Genomic DNA, 13,993 nt, shown 5'->3' on the forward strand with positions numbered 1-13,993 from the left:
TTTGGTAGCAACTAGATACCTACAGTCAAGAATTTGAATCTTCAGATAAGAGTGTCACGTCACCTCACTTAGCCTTTTGAAACTCCTAGGACTTGGAAACAGAAGTTGTATTAACAGGCAGGATCTGCTCCAAATCCCAAAATTTGGGGCAGTGAATTTGGCAGTAAAGTTATGACTACATTCACACACACACACACATGCGAGGGAGCTTTCTGGAAGGACTAATACTTGGCCTTGGTAACAGATACAGAAACCCAGAAAAAATAATTCAAGTTCTTCGTTTTTGACTATCTTGTTGGACAAAGGGCATGTGCCCTATTCCAAATGTCTCTCCAGAGTAGAACCATTTTGACTCCCTGATAAAATAATTAGGTGACCTATATGTGTACATTTTCAAGAGCTTTTAGTAGAAATCTTGAGGCAGGGAAAGGAAGACCTGCTTTTGATCATGAACACAGTTCCAATTAGGACAAGGGCAAAAGAAGACACACGGCTGCATTATTCTAGTTAGATGGTTGGTATGATATAAAATCACTCAGGGGTAGATCCTGTAGAGGAAATGACACACTCAGCAGTACCATCTGCTCCTCTTGGTATCTAGCCTGATCTGTATTTTTTAACCTCAGGTGTAACCAAGGTCCACCTGTGAGAGCCTGTGAAAGCTGTGCTAAAGAGCATTTTCCATCAACCCTGCATTTTCACTGCAGTTAAGGTCTCTCTCTCCTCCCTACGTTGCTGGTTGGCTTCCCAGACTAGCAAAAGCAGGTGCATAGAACCCTGGCATGAAATTTTTCACAAAGAAAGGAAAAGCTTCTAAGAACTATAAATTCACCTGATAAGGAAGACTCCTATTGGGGATGGTAAAGTTCCCTGTAAAACACAATGACATGATATAGAAATGAGGCTTAAGAATGAAGATCCTTTTTCTTTTTTTAAAGCAGCAGTATATGTACACAAAATTTAGGCACTGTTAGATCTGTCAATTCTCACTGATGTGTAAAGTTCTGCATCAAAGATTTGAAAACAATGTCACTGGAGAATTCAATCCCCCTCAATCAGTTTGCTCAGACTACTACAATTTAAAATGCAAAATAAGCAAAACCATCTTGTTCTTTTTCAAACTTCCACCCACTTAGTTTATCGAGATCAACAGCGAACAACCCAAAGAAGGATAAACAGCCCAGTCCCAGAAGCCAGTTTCATTTTTACTGTCCTTGTTAGAAGCTGAATCCTTCTAGCTGGGGGGGAGGGGGAGGAATTAAGCAGCTCCACACTCTGATCTTAAACTTCTATGGGAGAAGACAAGTCACTGCTGGCAACTAAGTTGTATTTGGAAAGATTAGATAGATGTTTCTCCTCCTTAAGAAAGAGTACTTAAGATGAGGCCGGGAAAGAGTCCCTATTCATGTCTCTTCTCTGAGATTTTGTTTCCAATCTCCAATTGCAAGAGAAAAGAATCCTAAATCATTTAATTTTTCACTATAGAAGATTCTCTTTTGAGTAATAAAGAATTGTCAGTCACCACCTATGCAGTCTGCAAGCCTACTGACAATCTACTACTGTCATCAGGAATCCCAGGCTAACTTCCCCAAATCAAGAAATGGGGCTCTATTAAAAAAAAAAAAATTAAATGAAATACTGCCATGCGTGGGAGCATACACATTAGGGGACACACTCTCAGGTAATTTTAAGGATCTACTAACAATGGCCACAGTAACAGGGAACTACATCTGTTTCTGCTTGAGAAAAATGCTTCAGTAATATCCTGTTTCGGGAGTATTGCATGAATTCTTGGCATGTAGCCTTCAGATATTAAGGGTGGCTGTTTTCCTTTTTTAAGATGTAAGATTCAGGGAGGGAGAATACATCACAAGCAACACCAGACTCTAGTTCTCAGTTCAGATGTCGCTGCAGTTGCACTTCCTGCTTACTATACCCAGTATCTTCAGAGATACTGCTCACCCCAACCTTGACAGTAGCACAGCTGGCCTTTCACAGATGCAGTGACCTAGCCCAGTGCTGCTGCTGAGGTCTACAGCACAGAGACTTCCACACCCAAGTGAGAACCAGGATGAGAGCAGCTGCTGGTTTCTAGGCCAAAAAAAATAAAATAAAAGGGAAAGAAAAAGGGAACCTTACACACAGTCATGAGCACAAGAAGGAAGAATATATAGGGCCTACCAAAACCTCTACCTTCTCACATAAAAGGTTTATACACAATAATACTCCTGAATTTACAGTCATCCAAGGGAACAATGATTACACTGAATTTGAGCCAGGGTCCAGTGAGCAGACCTTGATGCTTGAAGGCAGTCACCCCAAGGCTTGCCTGATTGCTTCCTGGATCTCAGATCCACAGCTATTAACAGCCTCAAATACCCATCACAAAGTCCCCAACCCCAACCTCAACCTCAAGCTATAGCGTTTGCTCCCATCAACAGAAAAACAGCCCTCCCACATTACAGGCAGTATTTCTCACTGCTCTAGTTTCTAAGTATCCCATGATGTGGTAACACAATTTAAGAACATGAATTTTTAAAAGATTAGTCCACTAAATGAAACTTCACTACAGTGAGGTGTATAGGTGTTCTAGTTTAAATGTGTCTTCTAAAAATTCAAGTGTTGTAATCTTAAACCTCAAATGTATATGTTAATGCTATTTGAAGGTGGGACAGGAAGGTGTAGGTAGCTGAAAGTAATTAGGTGCAGATGAGGTCATGAGGGTGGGGCCTCCATGATGGCATTAGTGGCTTAAGAAAAGGAAGAGACCAAGCTATCAAGATTGCTGTGTTTCACTATGTGATAACCTACGATGCTGCGGAATGCCAGCATCAAGCTCTTGAACTTCCCAGTCTCCAAAACTGTGAGTCAAATAAACTTGTATTCTTAATAAATTACCTGATTCTCCAGGTATTTTGTTACAGCAACCAACATAAAAGGGACTATAGAATTTGAAGAGAAACTGGGGGGGGGGGGTGTTCTTCTCATCATACATGCATTTATTTAAGTGCTTCCCTTAACCCAAATGTCCTAATCCTCAATACTCATGTCTGCAAGAGAGCAATGTTTGATTTAACAGTTAAAAAAAAAAAAAAAAAAGCCACAGAATTCGTTTCTCTATTTGTTCCTTCTCATCATTCTCCTACTGCTTGAGAGAATGCTCCCCAAACAAGAATTCCCTAGAGTCTAAGCAGACAGAGAAGGGAAAATGAATCCTGCTTGTCAGCTTCAGCCTGGAGATTGCATGTCAGCTCAGGAGTTCAGTAAAATGCTCTATGTATGGCAGTTATGCAACCTGGCCCAGTGGATCTGCAAATGGCCCAGCCACTGTCTCTCATGAATTGTCCCTTGGTAAATGGGGAACTAGAAGGGAAAGACAAGAGCCTGTGCTCTCTGGCTTTTCCTCTCTACCAGCAAGTGTTTTATTCTCCCAGTTCCCCTGTTATTCTCCCAGTTCCCCTGTTGCTGCAATGAGGAATATTATGTTCCTCCCTTTTTGTTTGTTTTGTAAAGCTGCTGTATTTCTCTGAGTCCACAGAGGATACCAGCAGTAACCTGGTTGTCAGGAGAGCTAAGAATATGGATCAAGAACACAAGGAAAGTTCTGAAACAAAAGGCAAGTTTTTATCTGTGGGATGGACAAGCTTGCAGAAGTGAAACAATGCTTAGTAACAATAAACTTGAAAGAAGTCTTACTTTTAGAAGCCAGGTGAATTATTACCTTAGGAGAATAAATGTATGTGTATGTGCGGAGGGGGAGGGGAGCAGCAGGAACTGCTGCCCCAGCAACAGCCAAGGAGGAAATCCCCTGCCAGGAGATGCACCATTACATAAGAGCACAAGTTCAATCACAGCACCATGGACACCTGCCAGGAAACCAAGCAAAGTGCTGAGGTCTCCTCACCTGCTAGCCTGCATGTAGCACCTTATTCTAGCTATCTTCCTCTTCTTTCAGTGGGATAAATTCTGGGTTTTGAAAAGGCTAGCCTCTGCAATTAAGTAAAACTCTGCCATTGGATAGTGGCTCTGTTCTCAGGTTTAAACGCTGATCCCCTGGAGACCTGAGACCTTTTAGTAGCAGGTGAGGATATGTTTCATATACCATTTCTATTACAGTATCCAAGAACTCACTCTATAGACTAGAATCCCATCTACATGCTTCATACTGATACTGTCTTCTATTTAACTTATCAGGCAAAAGTTTCTTAAGCAGCAAAGGGCCATTAAGGAAAGCAAACAACATAAACCAAAATAAGTTGACTTAGTGAGCTCCAAGAGGACATGACTGGGTTCTGTCTTATTCACTGCAGTATCCCAACACCTAGTATAGAATGTGTCTGGCAAACATTCTGTATCACCTAAATACTTGTGAAAATGAATAAGTGCTGTACAAATATACCATATGTGTATCTTGGAGTGTTAAGGATATATACAATCTCAGAAACAGGTTGAAGTAATTGTGCAAGAAAGTTCTAGAAAGTCTCCAAAATCTCTTTGTGACCCTGGGCAAGTTATTTAACTTGTCTAGCTTTGGTCTCAATTGAAAAAAAATGGGGAGACAATAGTCACCTCAAAAATTTGTTATTAAATGAGAATGAAAAGCGAAACTCAGCAAAAACTTGGCACACGGTAAGTCAAAAAATCTTCCACATTATTGCTATTATTGTTGCTCTATGAAAATGTTCCTTAACTGAGGGGGGGAAATATCCAACTGTAAGAAAAATCTTCATTTCTTGTTGAATATGCATCTAACTAAAAAATGCAAAGCTCAGAACACTCAGAACTCAGTGCCAAGGGCATGTCTCTACTAGCCTCCACTAGATGGTGACAATTTGGGTGTGGAATTCCCAAGACAGAAAAAGTTCATACATATTTTTTAACCCAAAGGGATTCAAACAGTAAAGAAGTGCACTAATCACTGAAAAGGATGGAAAGACAAACTCCCCACTCTGTAGATCTAAAAAGGAAGTAAACACCTTCAATGTGGTTAAATTGAACTGGGTAATCTTCCCCACCTCTGAAGAGAGCACAAACAACCCCAGTTAGCAAGAGCAACTGAGCCCTGCACGCTGCCTGCCATCGAGAAAAAATTCTGTGGCAACAGCAACATTAGGCCTCTTTGCTGAAAGATGAATTTCCCTTGAACCAGCCAAATACTTGATTTTGATGCCTCTTTTCTCCTGAGTCTTACAGTCCCCATTACCATCTGCCCTCCGAATCCCGTTACAGGTAACTTTTTCCACTTTGGCAGCTGCACAGCCACCATCGTGCGGGAGAGTCAGACTCACACTAATATTTGGAGTCTCTAAAAACCACTCTCTAAAAAAGGAAGTCTATATGTATGTCCACAAAACAGAAAAAAATCAGACAGGAAGTGTGGCTTTGATGAGTTTCAGCCCAGATAATAAGAAAAGTTTTTTAGATTAAAGAGCGGATGAGAGGCACAGGGGCTCCAGAAGGCTCACGCATACGCACAGGCGACTCCACAATTTCCTCAGGAAATCCACCTCCGCTAAGTCTGCCCTGCCCAGCGCAGGACCTGCAGCTTTACTCGGAGGGAAGGAAAGAGTAACAGTAATAAAAAGAGGGCCTCCGCCTACCCCTCTGATAAAGAGCGCTGGCCCTCTTGGCTCTGCCCGGAGTGCGGGCACCAAGTGCCCGACCTCCAGTCAGCCGTCCGGTCCCCTCTCAGCCCGGTACATCTCACACCGCCACCCCGCAGTCCCGCCGGACCCGGCCGGGCCGAGCCAAGCCGGCGCGGGGCTACCGCCGGTGCCGCTCACAACCGGGTGACAGCAGGCCGTCGCGGGGAGCAGACGGTCAGGGCTCCCACCAGCGTCCATCCGGGCGGTGCGCGCCCACCCGCGCCCCTGACAGCCGGCCAGGCGCGCCAGCGACACAATGCCGGCCCCGGCCACGGTGACAACTCACCCGGGAGCGGCGCGGAGACCTCCGGGAGGGGGACACTCGCAGCTTCCGCGCCGCGGGATCCACTCCGTCGCTGCGCGAGCCTGCAACCCCTTCGGGTCTCGGCGAGGCCCCGCGTGCCCTTGTCTAGCTTGCGCTGGCCGGCGCTGCGGGAAGAGGAGGCAGGCGAGAGGGAGGGAGGCAACGAGGCGGTCGCCGGCTTCGGAGAATGGAACGCGGCGGCGGCGGCGGCGGCGGCGCCAGCGTCACTGACCCAGCTGTACCGCGCGGGCGGGGGAGGCCCCGCGGAGGGAGGAGGGAAAGGGGCGGGGAGGGGCGGAGCCAGGCGCGCACGCAACAAGCGCCGGCGTCGCGCCGCCGCGACCGACCAGCGAAGAGGCTTCGCACGCACGCGTCGCCAGCCGGGTCTGACGCCCCACGGAAGGCGAGACGGCGATGGGGGTGCCTTAAAGGGACAGTTCCTCTGAGTGAGCTGGTGTGGACCAGCTGTAGTAACTACTCGGACTGCACAGTTTGCAGTGCGCTCTCCAGTTGTTGTACTGTTATTATTATTTAGGTGTTATTTTACATTATTGAATTATTTCAATAATTGAATAACCATTTGCAAAGAAGTGAGCTGCTCTCGGTTTACAAGACTTTTACGCACGTTGCCTTGTTAGCTCGCCTGACCAATCTCTGAAGCAGGTTATTATCCCCCTATTAAAGCAGTACTCCTTAAACTCTGGTGAGCAGCCTGCTAACCTCAAAATTGCCTCGAGCGGTGGGTGGGTGTGGAAATACAGATGGGGCACCACCTCCAGTTATTCTGATTCAATAAATCTGGGGTCAGCCTCACGCTTCTCTTTTAATGAGCAAGTGATCTCTCAGGCATATTAAAAGCACAGGATGGATCTCAAAGTTAAGGAAACTGAAATTTAGAGCAAAGACTGGCAGAGCCATGACTAGGACCCCACCACGCTCCTAGCTATTTTTCCCCTCCCGAGCCTTGCCTCCTAGGGCTACTCCAGCAAATCCTATGTGAGCAGTTGGTGCACTGTATGGCTACGTCATGTGGTGGTGACTTCTCACTACAGATGCTTCTTAGGCTTATGTGTTTACAAGGCTTCAGGCACCTTAAGGTCAGGGAGTATGACAAACTTATTTTTTGCCTGAGGCCCTTGAACCTTGCCTCTCAGAGGTGCTTCATAAATGTCGAAGTGGAGGCTGGGATTGTGGCTCAGTGGCAGAACGCTTGCCTTGCATATATGAGGCACTGGGTTGGATCCTCGGCACCACATAAAAATAAATAAATAAATAAATAAAAAGTATTGTGTCCATCTACAACTAAAAATATATAAATATATATTTTTTAAATGTTGAGGTGGCACTCTACCTTGAAAAGCAGTGGCAGAGGCCACACACTTATGCCTTTACTGCAGCTTGGATCAGGCAGGCCTATCCTCCCAGATGTGTTTGTTTCTTCCTCTTCCCCTCGTAGTGCGTTTCACTCGTGCTCTGGAAGTACTCTACCACTAAGCTACACCCCCAGGCCCGAAATTTTTATTTTTTTCTTTTGCCAGATGCCCTTTGGCAAGAATACAACACCTCAAGGCCTCTGAGAAAGGCTTTCAGGCTGTGAATCAACAGGGTATATCTTTGAAGAAGCTCAAACAAAGCAAGCACGGTGCCCTCTCCCCAGCACACACACACACATTCCCAAGAGAGCCCTCGCCTGGGCCCCACAGCAACCTGAAGCAAGTTGCTACCTTTCTCTTAGGACGGTCCTTGCTCTGCCTTCTTTCTTCTTGTCTTCCTTGGGGAAGATGAACACCCTCCTTTCCTGCTCATTTCCTCCCTCTAGTGGAGCTAACTGCTCAGACCATCAGGGGGTTGAAAAGCAAATATCAGAATTAAGCTCAGCAAAACCTGTGCCCAGGCTGGAACAGCTCAGGGCCAGGGCCCATGCAAGGTTCAGGAAAGGGATAAGGACAAAGGAAACAAGGGGAAAGGGTGGAAGAATAAGTGAAGAAGACAAATGGAGAAGAAAAAAAAAAGAAGAAAGAGAAAAAAGTAGGCATCAACATGCAGGTCAGATTATCTAGGAAAACAGCTAATTCCCTGACTCTGCACCACAGTCAGTTTGACCACTAACAGGTGACTTCATGCAAAACCTGCAAGATGGCTTCTGAGACCCTATTAAATAGCTGTTAATCACTACTTAAAATCCTCCCCTGAAACCCAGGCCCACAGGATGAAATCAAACTCCCCAGCAGGAGGAAGGAGGATCACAGTTCAAGGCCAGCTTGAGCAACTTAATGAGACCCTGTCTTAGGAAAAAAAAAAAAAAGAGGGCGGGTGGGGTGTCAGGATGTAGCTCAATGGGAGAGTGCCCCTGGGTTCAATCCCTAGTACCACAAACTCCCCAGCTAGGACCAAGAGACCAGTGCTAACCAAGATCTGGCCCAAATCCTCCCTTCCCTCCACATACCCAGATTCCAGCCTCCCCACACCACTTACTGGTCTCTAACAAGCCACTGTTGTCACATCTCAGAGCCTGTGCCCAGCTGTTCCCTCTTCTTGGAATGCCCTCTCTACTTACCAAAAGGAGTGGTACTTTGGTTGAACCTCACACTTCAGTGTGCATTTCCTTCTGTTCTCCCTTGTCAGCATCAGGGTGAATCTCTACTCCCTCAGTATACACTGGCACACCAGCCTCTTCCTTGCCTGAGGTTCCACTTGCCCCCTTATAAACCAGAGCCAAAGTCCCTTCTGCTTATGGGGCCTTGCTCTTCTCATCTGCAAAATGGGGATGGTACTTCCTAAACTAGAATAGATATAATTTTTATCCCATTGAAGAGATATCCCAAGGTGAGTATTAAGAATAATTTGATTTAGATATTCTGAAGTGAGAGGAAACTGTTGTTTTTCTCTTTTTACAGTGCTAGGGATAGAACCCTGGCCTCACGCATGCTAGGCAAGTGCTCTACCACCTAGCTAAGAAGCACTCCACCACTGAGCTACATTTCCAGCCCTGATTTTTTTTTTTAATATTTATTTTTTAGTTATCGGCGGACACAACATCTTTGTTGGTATGTGGTGCTGAGGATCGAACCCGGGCCGCACGCACGCCGGGCGAGCGCGATACCACTTGAGCCACATCCCCAGCCAAAAAGCACCACATACCACATACCAACAAAGATGTTGTGTCCGCCGATAATTAAAAAATAAATATTAGAAATTCTGTCTCTCTCTCTCTCCTCTCTCACTCTCTCTTAAAAAAAAAAAAACAAACAAAGATGTTATGTCCGTCGAAAACTAAAAATATATTAAAAATTATCTCTCTCCCTCTCTCTCTCCTTAAAAAATAAAAATAAAAAAAATTAAAAAATGGTCTAAAATCTTTAAAACTGTTTTTAAAAGCACAACAATTTTACTGAAATATAACTAACATGCCACCAGACCACAGTTTAAATGTACAATTATTCATTTACAATGTACAATTTGCCAGCACAATTTGGCACACAACTATAATCCCAGCAGTTCAGGAGACTGAGGCATAAAGTTCACAAGTTCGAGGCCAGCCTTGTGAACTTAACAAGATCTATCTCCAAATAAAGATAGAAAGGGCTGGAGATGGAGCTCAGTGATATAAAGCACTTGCCTAGCATGTGTGAGGTCCTGGGTTCAATTACCCTTCCCCAAAGAAAAATGTACAATTAAATGGTTTATAGTATATTTCCAGTGTTGTACAACCATTGCAAAAAGAAACTGTAGGAGATTCTTCCTTCTTCTTCTCTACCTTCCACTTCCTACCATTCCAATTAATAATCTACTTTCTATCTCTATAGATTTACCTATTCTGAGCACTTTGTATAAATTGAAGCATACAATATATAGCTACATAATTGATTTTTGGCAGGGGGTACTAGGGATTGAACCCAGGGGGGTTTAAACATCAAGCCACATCCCCAGCCCTTTTATTTATTTGTTTGTTTGTTTGTTTGTTTTGAGACAGGGTAATGCCTGATTATTTAGATCTCAATAAATTGCTGAGGCTGACTTTGAACTTGGGATCCTCCTGCCTCAACCTCCCTATCACTGGGATTCCAGGCATGCACCACCAAACCCTGCTTGATTTTTTTGTTTGTTTTGTTTTGTTTTCTGTTACTTATACCTAGTAATGAATTTTAAGACCAGAGCTAATATTTTTAAGATTTTTTTTTAGTTGTCATTGCATATAATACCTTTATTTTATTTATTTATTTTTAATGTGGTGCTAAGGAACAAACCCAGTGCCTCACACATGCTAGGCGATCACTCTACCACTGAGCCACAACCTCAGCCCCAAAACTAATTTTTTATTTTTACTTATTTATTTAGACTTTGCTTTACTGTGAAAGGATTTAAGATGCCTGAATTTTGATACAATTTTTTTTTCTTTGACAGTACTGGGGATTACCCTGGGCCTATGAGGAGTAGACAGGAGTGCTAGGTAAGCCCTCTACCACTGAGCTACACCCACAGCCCCCAATACAAATCTGAAGGCTCACAATCTAAGCACAGGAGAACACCAGAGGAGTTAGCCTATCCCTGGCTGGGAGCAAGTGGAGGAACCAACCATCCCAGTTTGACTGGGATGAGAGGGTCCTAGGGATGTGGGACTTCTAGTGGCAAAACTAAAAAAGTCTCAGCAAACTAGGATGAGTTGGTCCCTCCTGTAGGAAGTCAGGAGGCAGGGTGTGCTTCTTCATCCCCTGAGAATCTAATAAGGAGCATGCGTGCTTTACCACCTACAAGCAGGACGGAGGAGTTTGATTCCTTGAGAAATGAGGAAGAGAAAAGAATAAATATGTGGTACCTCTGTTGCTATGCTTATTACATATAATAATCTATAGAGTACCGACTGTGTGCCAAGTACTTGGTAGGAACTTAATCTCTGTAACCTCTGTTTTGGCAAAAATCCTCCATGTTAAGTATCATCAACACCAATTTACATGGGAGGCTCAGAGAGGTGTTTGTGACTTATCAAAAACCACATAGCAGGTATGTTGCAAAACCAGAATTGATTCTTGTTTGTACTAAAGGTCACACTTACTCAAATAAACCACATAGCCCCTCCTATTTCCAACAAAAATCGAAAAAATAACCCAAATTTTCCTTATGTTTCTCTTGATCTCCCTGAAAGTGCTTTTTTCGACTATCTGCTTGTTTTATCCCCAAAATGAGGAGACATTATGACCCCTCAATTTTACCTATAAGGAAGTCAAGGCACTGAGCAGGTAACTGGCTTGTGTGATCTCACCAGGAATTAGCAGGAGTTTCTCTTTCAGTTCAAGATTTCTTGGGCAGCCCTCAAAGTAAACTCAATTGACCCCAGGGAGGTAAAAGTATTCAGTCCACCCTTCCCATAAGCAAGTCAGAGTCCAACATGGGTGGGCCGGGCGGGGCTTAGTCAGCCTGAATTCAGGGGCAGCTCCCTCTCCAGAAGAGGAAGATCCTCAGCTCAGGTAGTTACCGGAATCTTCCAGCCAGCATCATCAACAAGGTACCAATCCTTAGAGCTGGTCAAGAACCTGTGAGACCCTGTGATTTGGGAGGCTGAAGCAGGAGGATTGCAAGTTCAAAGTCAGCCTCAGCAACATAGGTAGCAACTTAGGGAGACCCTATCTCCCCACCCCTGCAAAAAAAAGTTGGGTGGGTTCAATCCCTAGTTTAAAAAAAAAAAAAGGAACCTGGGGGCCAGCCTAATGGGTCACCTTTGCACAAGGGCTGGGCTCTGGAAAATGTGCACTGGAGGCCGCGCAGTTTGCAGGTGTGGGTGAGAGGGCAACCCAGCTCCTTCTGCTCTTCTGAAGCACTCAAACATCTTTGGCAACAGGTTCATCCCACACACAGTCCAGGTAAGCTGGGTAAGCGTGTTGGCCCCATTTTTTATATGAGGAAAAGCCAAGATGGAAAAGGAACAGCCATCTGCTGTGTCCCCAGGTGGTGACCCAGTAGGAGAAGAACGCCAGATGCTCTGGCTACACGCACACATGCACACACACCTGGGGGCCAGCCAAACTGATTACCTTTGCACCAGGGCTGGGCAGGGACTCTGGGAGACAGCCTGGGTGAAAGGATGAAGGGACTATGGGCAGCTAATGACCTGAGACCTTTCTTGACCCAGTCAGAAACCCACCCCACAGCTCCAGAGCCTAGGACACCGCAGTCCCTTGGTGACTGTCTTCCTCAGAGTTGCCCTGATGGCTCGTTTTCCTGTGGTTTAATGGTGAGAAGAGGGCGGCATGATTGGTGCTGCTAGCTCTGAGCAGCTGGTGAATGGAGGAGTGGGGTGGCCTCCTCCTTCAGACTATCAGAGGAAACTGGGGCCACCATGCCTCACAAGGGCTCTTGGCTCCAGGACCTGTTGGCTGGCCCAGGAGGGTCAGGTCCCTTTTTGGCTGGTCAGAGTATGTTGAAGATGTGATGATAAGACCTAAGTGTAGCTTTATTCTCAGCCATGTTAATCAGCACCCCAACAAAGAGATGCCAATATATTAAGTACATGTTGTCTACAAGTACATGTAATTCTTGCAATAATCTATGAAATAGGTCATGCAGGTGCAGTGGTGCATGCTTGTAATCCCAACAACTCAGAAGGCTGAGGCAGAAAGATCACAAGTTCAAAGCCAGCCTCTGCAACATAGTGAGACCCTAAGTTGACTCTGAGGTTGACTCCAAATAAAAAATTTTAAAAATGGGCGGAGGGCAGAGGGGCTCAGTGGTAAGTGCCCCTGGGTTCAATCTCTGGTATCAAAAAACAAATAAGCAAACAAACAAACAAAAAAACCGATGATTGTTTTTGATACTATTACCTCCATCTTGCCATCTTATAGATAGGGAAACTGAGGTACAAAGGTTAAAATTAAGATTGAGGCCACAGTTACTGAGTAACAGGGCCATTCCTGACTATGATTTGTACTGTTTTGTTTTGTAATCCTGGGGATTGAACCTAGGACTTTATGCATGCTACACAAATGCTCTACTATTTGAGTTACACCCCAACCTACAAATGTGATTTAAAAAAAAAAAACAAAAAAAAAACCAGAAGGTTACCTGCAGTAGTATTTTGGAAGCTGCTTCTACCATCTCTCAAGAACCAGTTGTTGTTTGGGCTGGGGATGTGGCTCAAGCGGTAGTGCGCTCGCCTGGCATGCGTGTGGCCCAGGTTCGATCCTCAGCACCACATACCAACAAAGATGTTGTGTCTGCCGAAAACTAAAAAATAAATATTAAAAAAAAAAAAAGAACCAGTTGTTGGATCCAGGCACAGTAGTGAAAATTCAAAGCCAGCCTCAGCAAAAGTGAGGTGCTGGGGATGTGGCTCAGTGGTTGAGTGCCTATGAGTTTAATCCCCAGTGCATAAAAATGAAAAAAAAAAAAAAAGAACCAATTGTTGGGCTAGAGTTATATTTCAGGAGCAGGCACTGGGTTGAATCCCCAACACCACCAAAAATTTTTTAAAAAGAACCAAACTTCCAAGATCTTTGTGAGCTGTTAAACACAGCCTTCATTAAAAAATTAAATTGTTGTCAGCGTGATGGCTCATCCCTATAATTCCAGCTGTTTGGGAGACTGAGGCAGGAGGATCTCAAGTTTGAGGCCAGCCTCAGCAACTTAGTTAAGACCCTGTCTACAAATTTGAAAATAAAATTATTTTAAAAATTGTATACAAATAGAATTAAATAAGTTTTTAAATAGTCTTTTGTTTTAAAAGAGAGAGCGAGAGAGAGAGAGAGAGAAGGGGAGAGAGAGAGTTTTTAATATTTATTTTTTAGTTTTCGGCGGACACAACATCTTTGTTTGTATGTGGTGCTGAGGATCGAACCCGGGCCGCACGCATGCCAGGCGAGCGCGCTACCACTTGAGCCACATCCCCAGCCCATAAATTTTAATTTTAAAATAATAAATACTCAAAATGTATCACTTCCTAATTATTTTACTACATTGTGTGTGTGTGTGTGTGTGTGTGTGTGTGTTTCTGGGGATACAAGCCATGGCCTTGCACATGCCATACAAGTACTCTACCACTGAGCCACATCCC

At 44.5% G+C, this 13,993-nt stretch overlaps 1 protein-coding gene across 3 annotated transcripts in view; it reads right to left on the minus strand.

Moving 5' to 3' along the window:
• Nucleotides 1-7,732, minus strand: part of Susd6 (sushi domain containing 6) — a 101,548-nt gene extending 93,816 nt beyond the window's left edge. For 2 of the 3 annotated variants that reach the window (XM_026385144.2, XM_077799732.1), the window contains exon 1: nt 5,932-6,179. The gene's annotated coding sequence lies outside the window, so the exon portion shown is untranslated. Of the gene's footprint in view, nt 1-5,931; nt 6,180-7,673 lie in introns of those variants that run through there. The other variant, XM_026385145.2, reaches the window with a different exon arrangement.
• Between the last annotated feature and the right edge of the window lie 6,261 nt (nt 7,733-13,993).

Source organism: Urocitellus parryii, chromosome 6, assembly GCF_045843805.1.
Source record: "Urocitellus parryii isolate mUroPar1 chromosome 6, mUroPar1.hap1, whole genome shotgun sequence".
Lineage (NCBI taxonomy): Eukaryota > Metazoa > Chordata > Mammalia > Rodentia > Sciuridae > Urocitellus > Urocitellus parryii.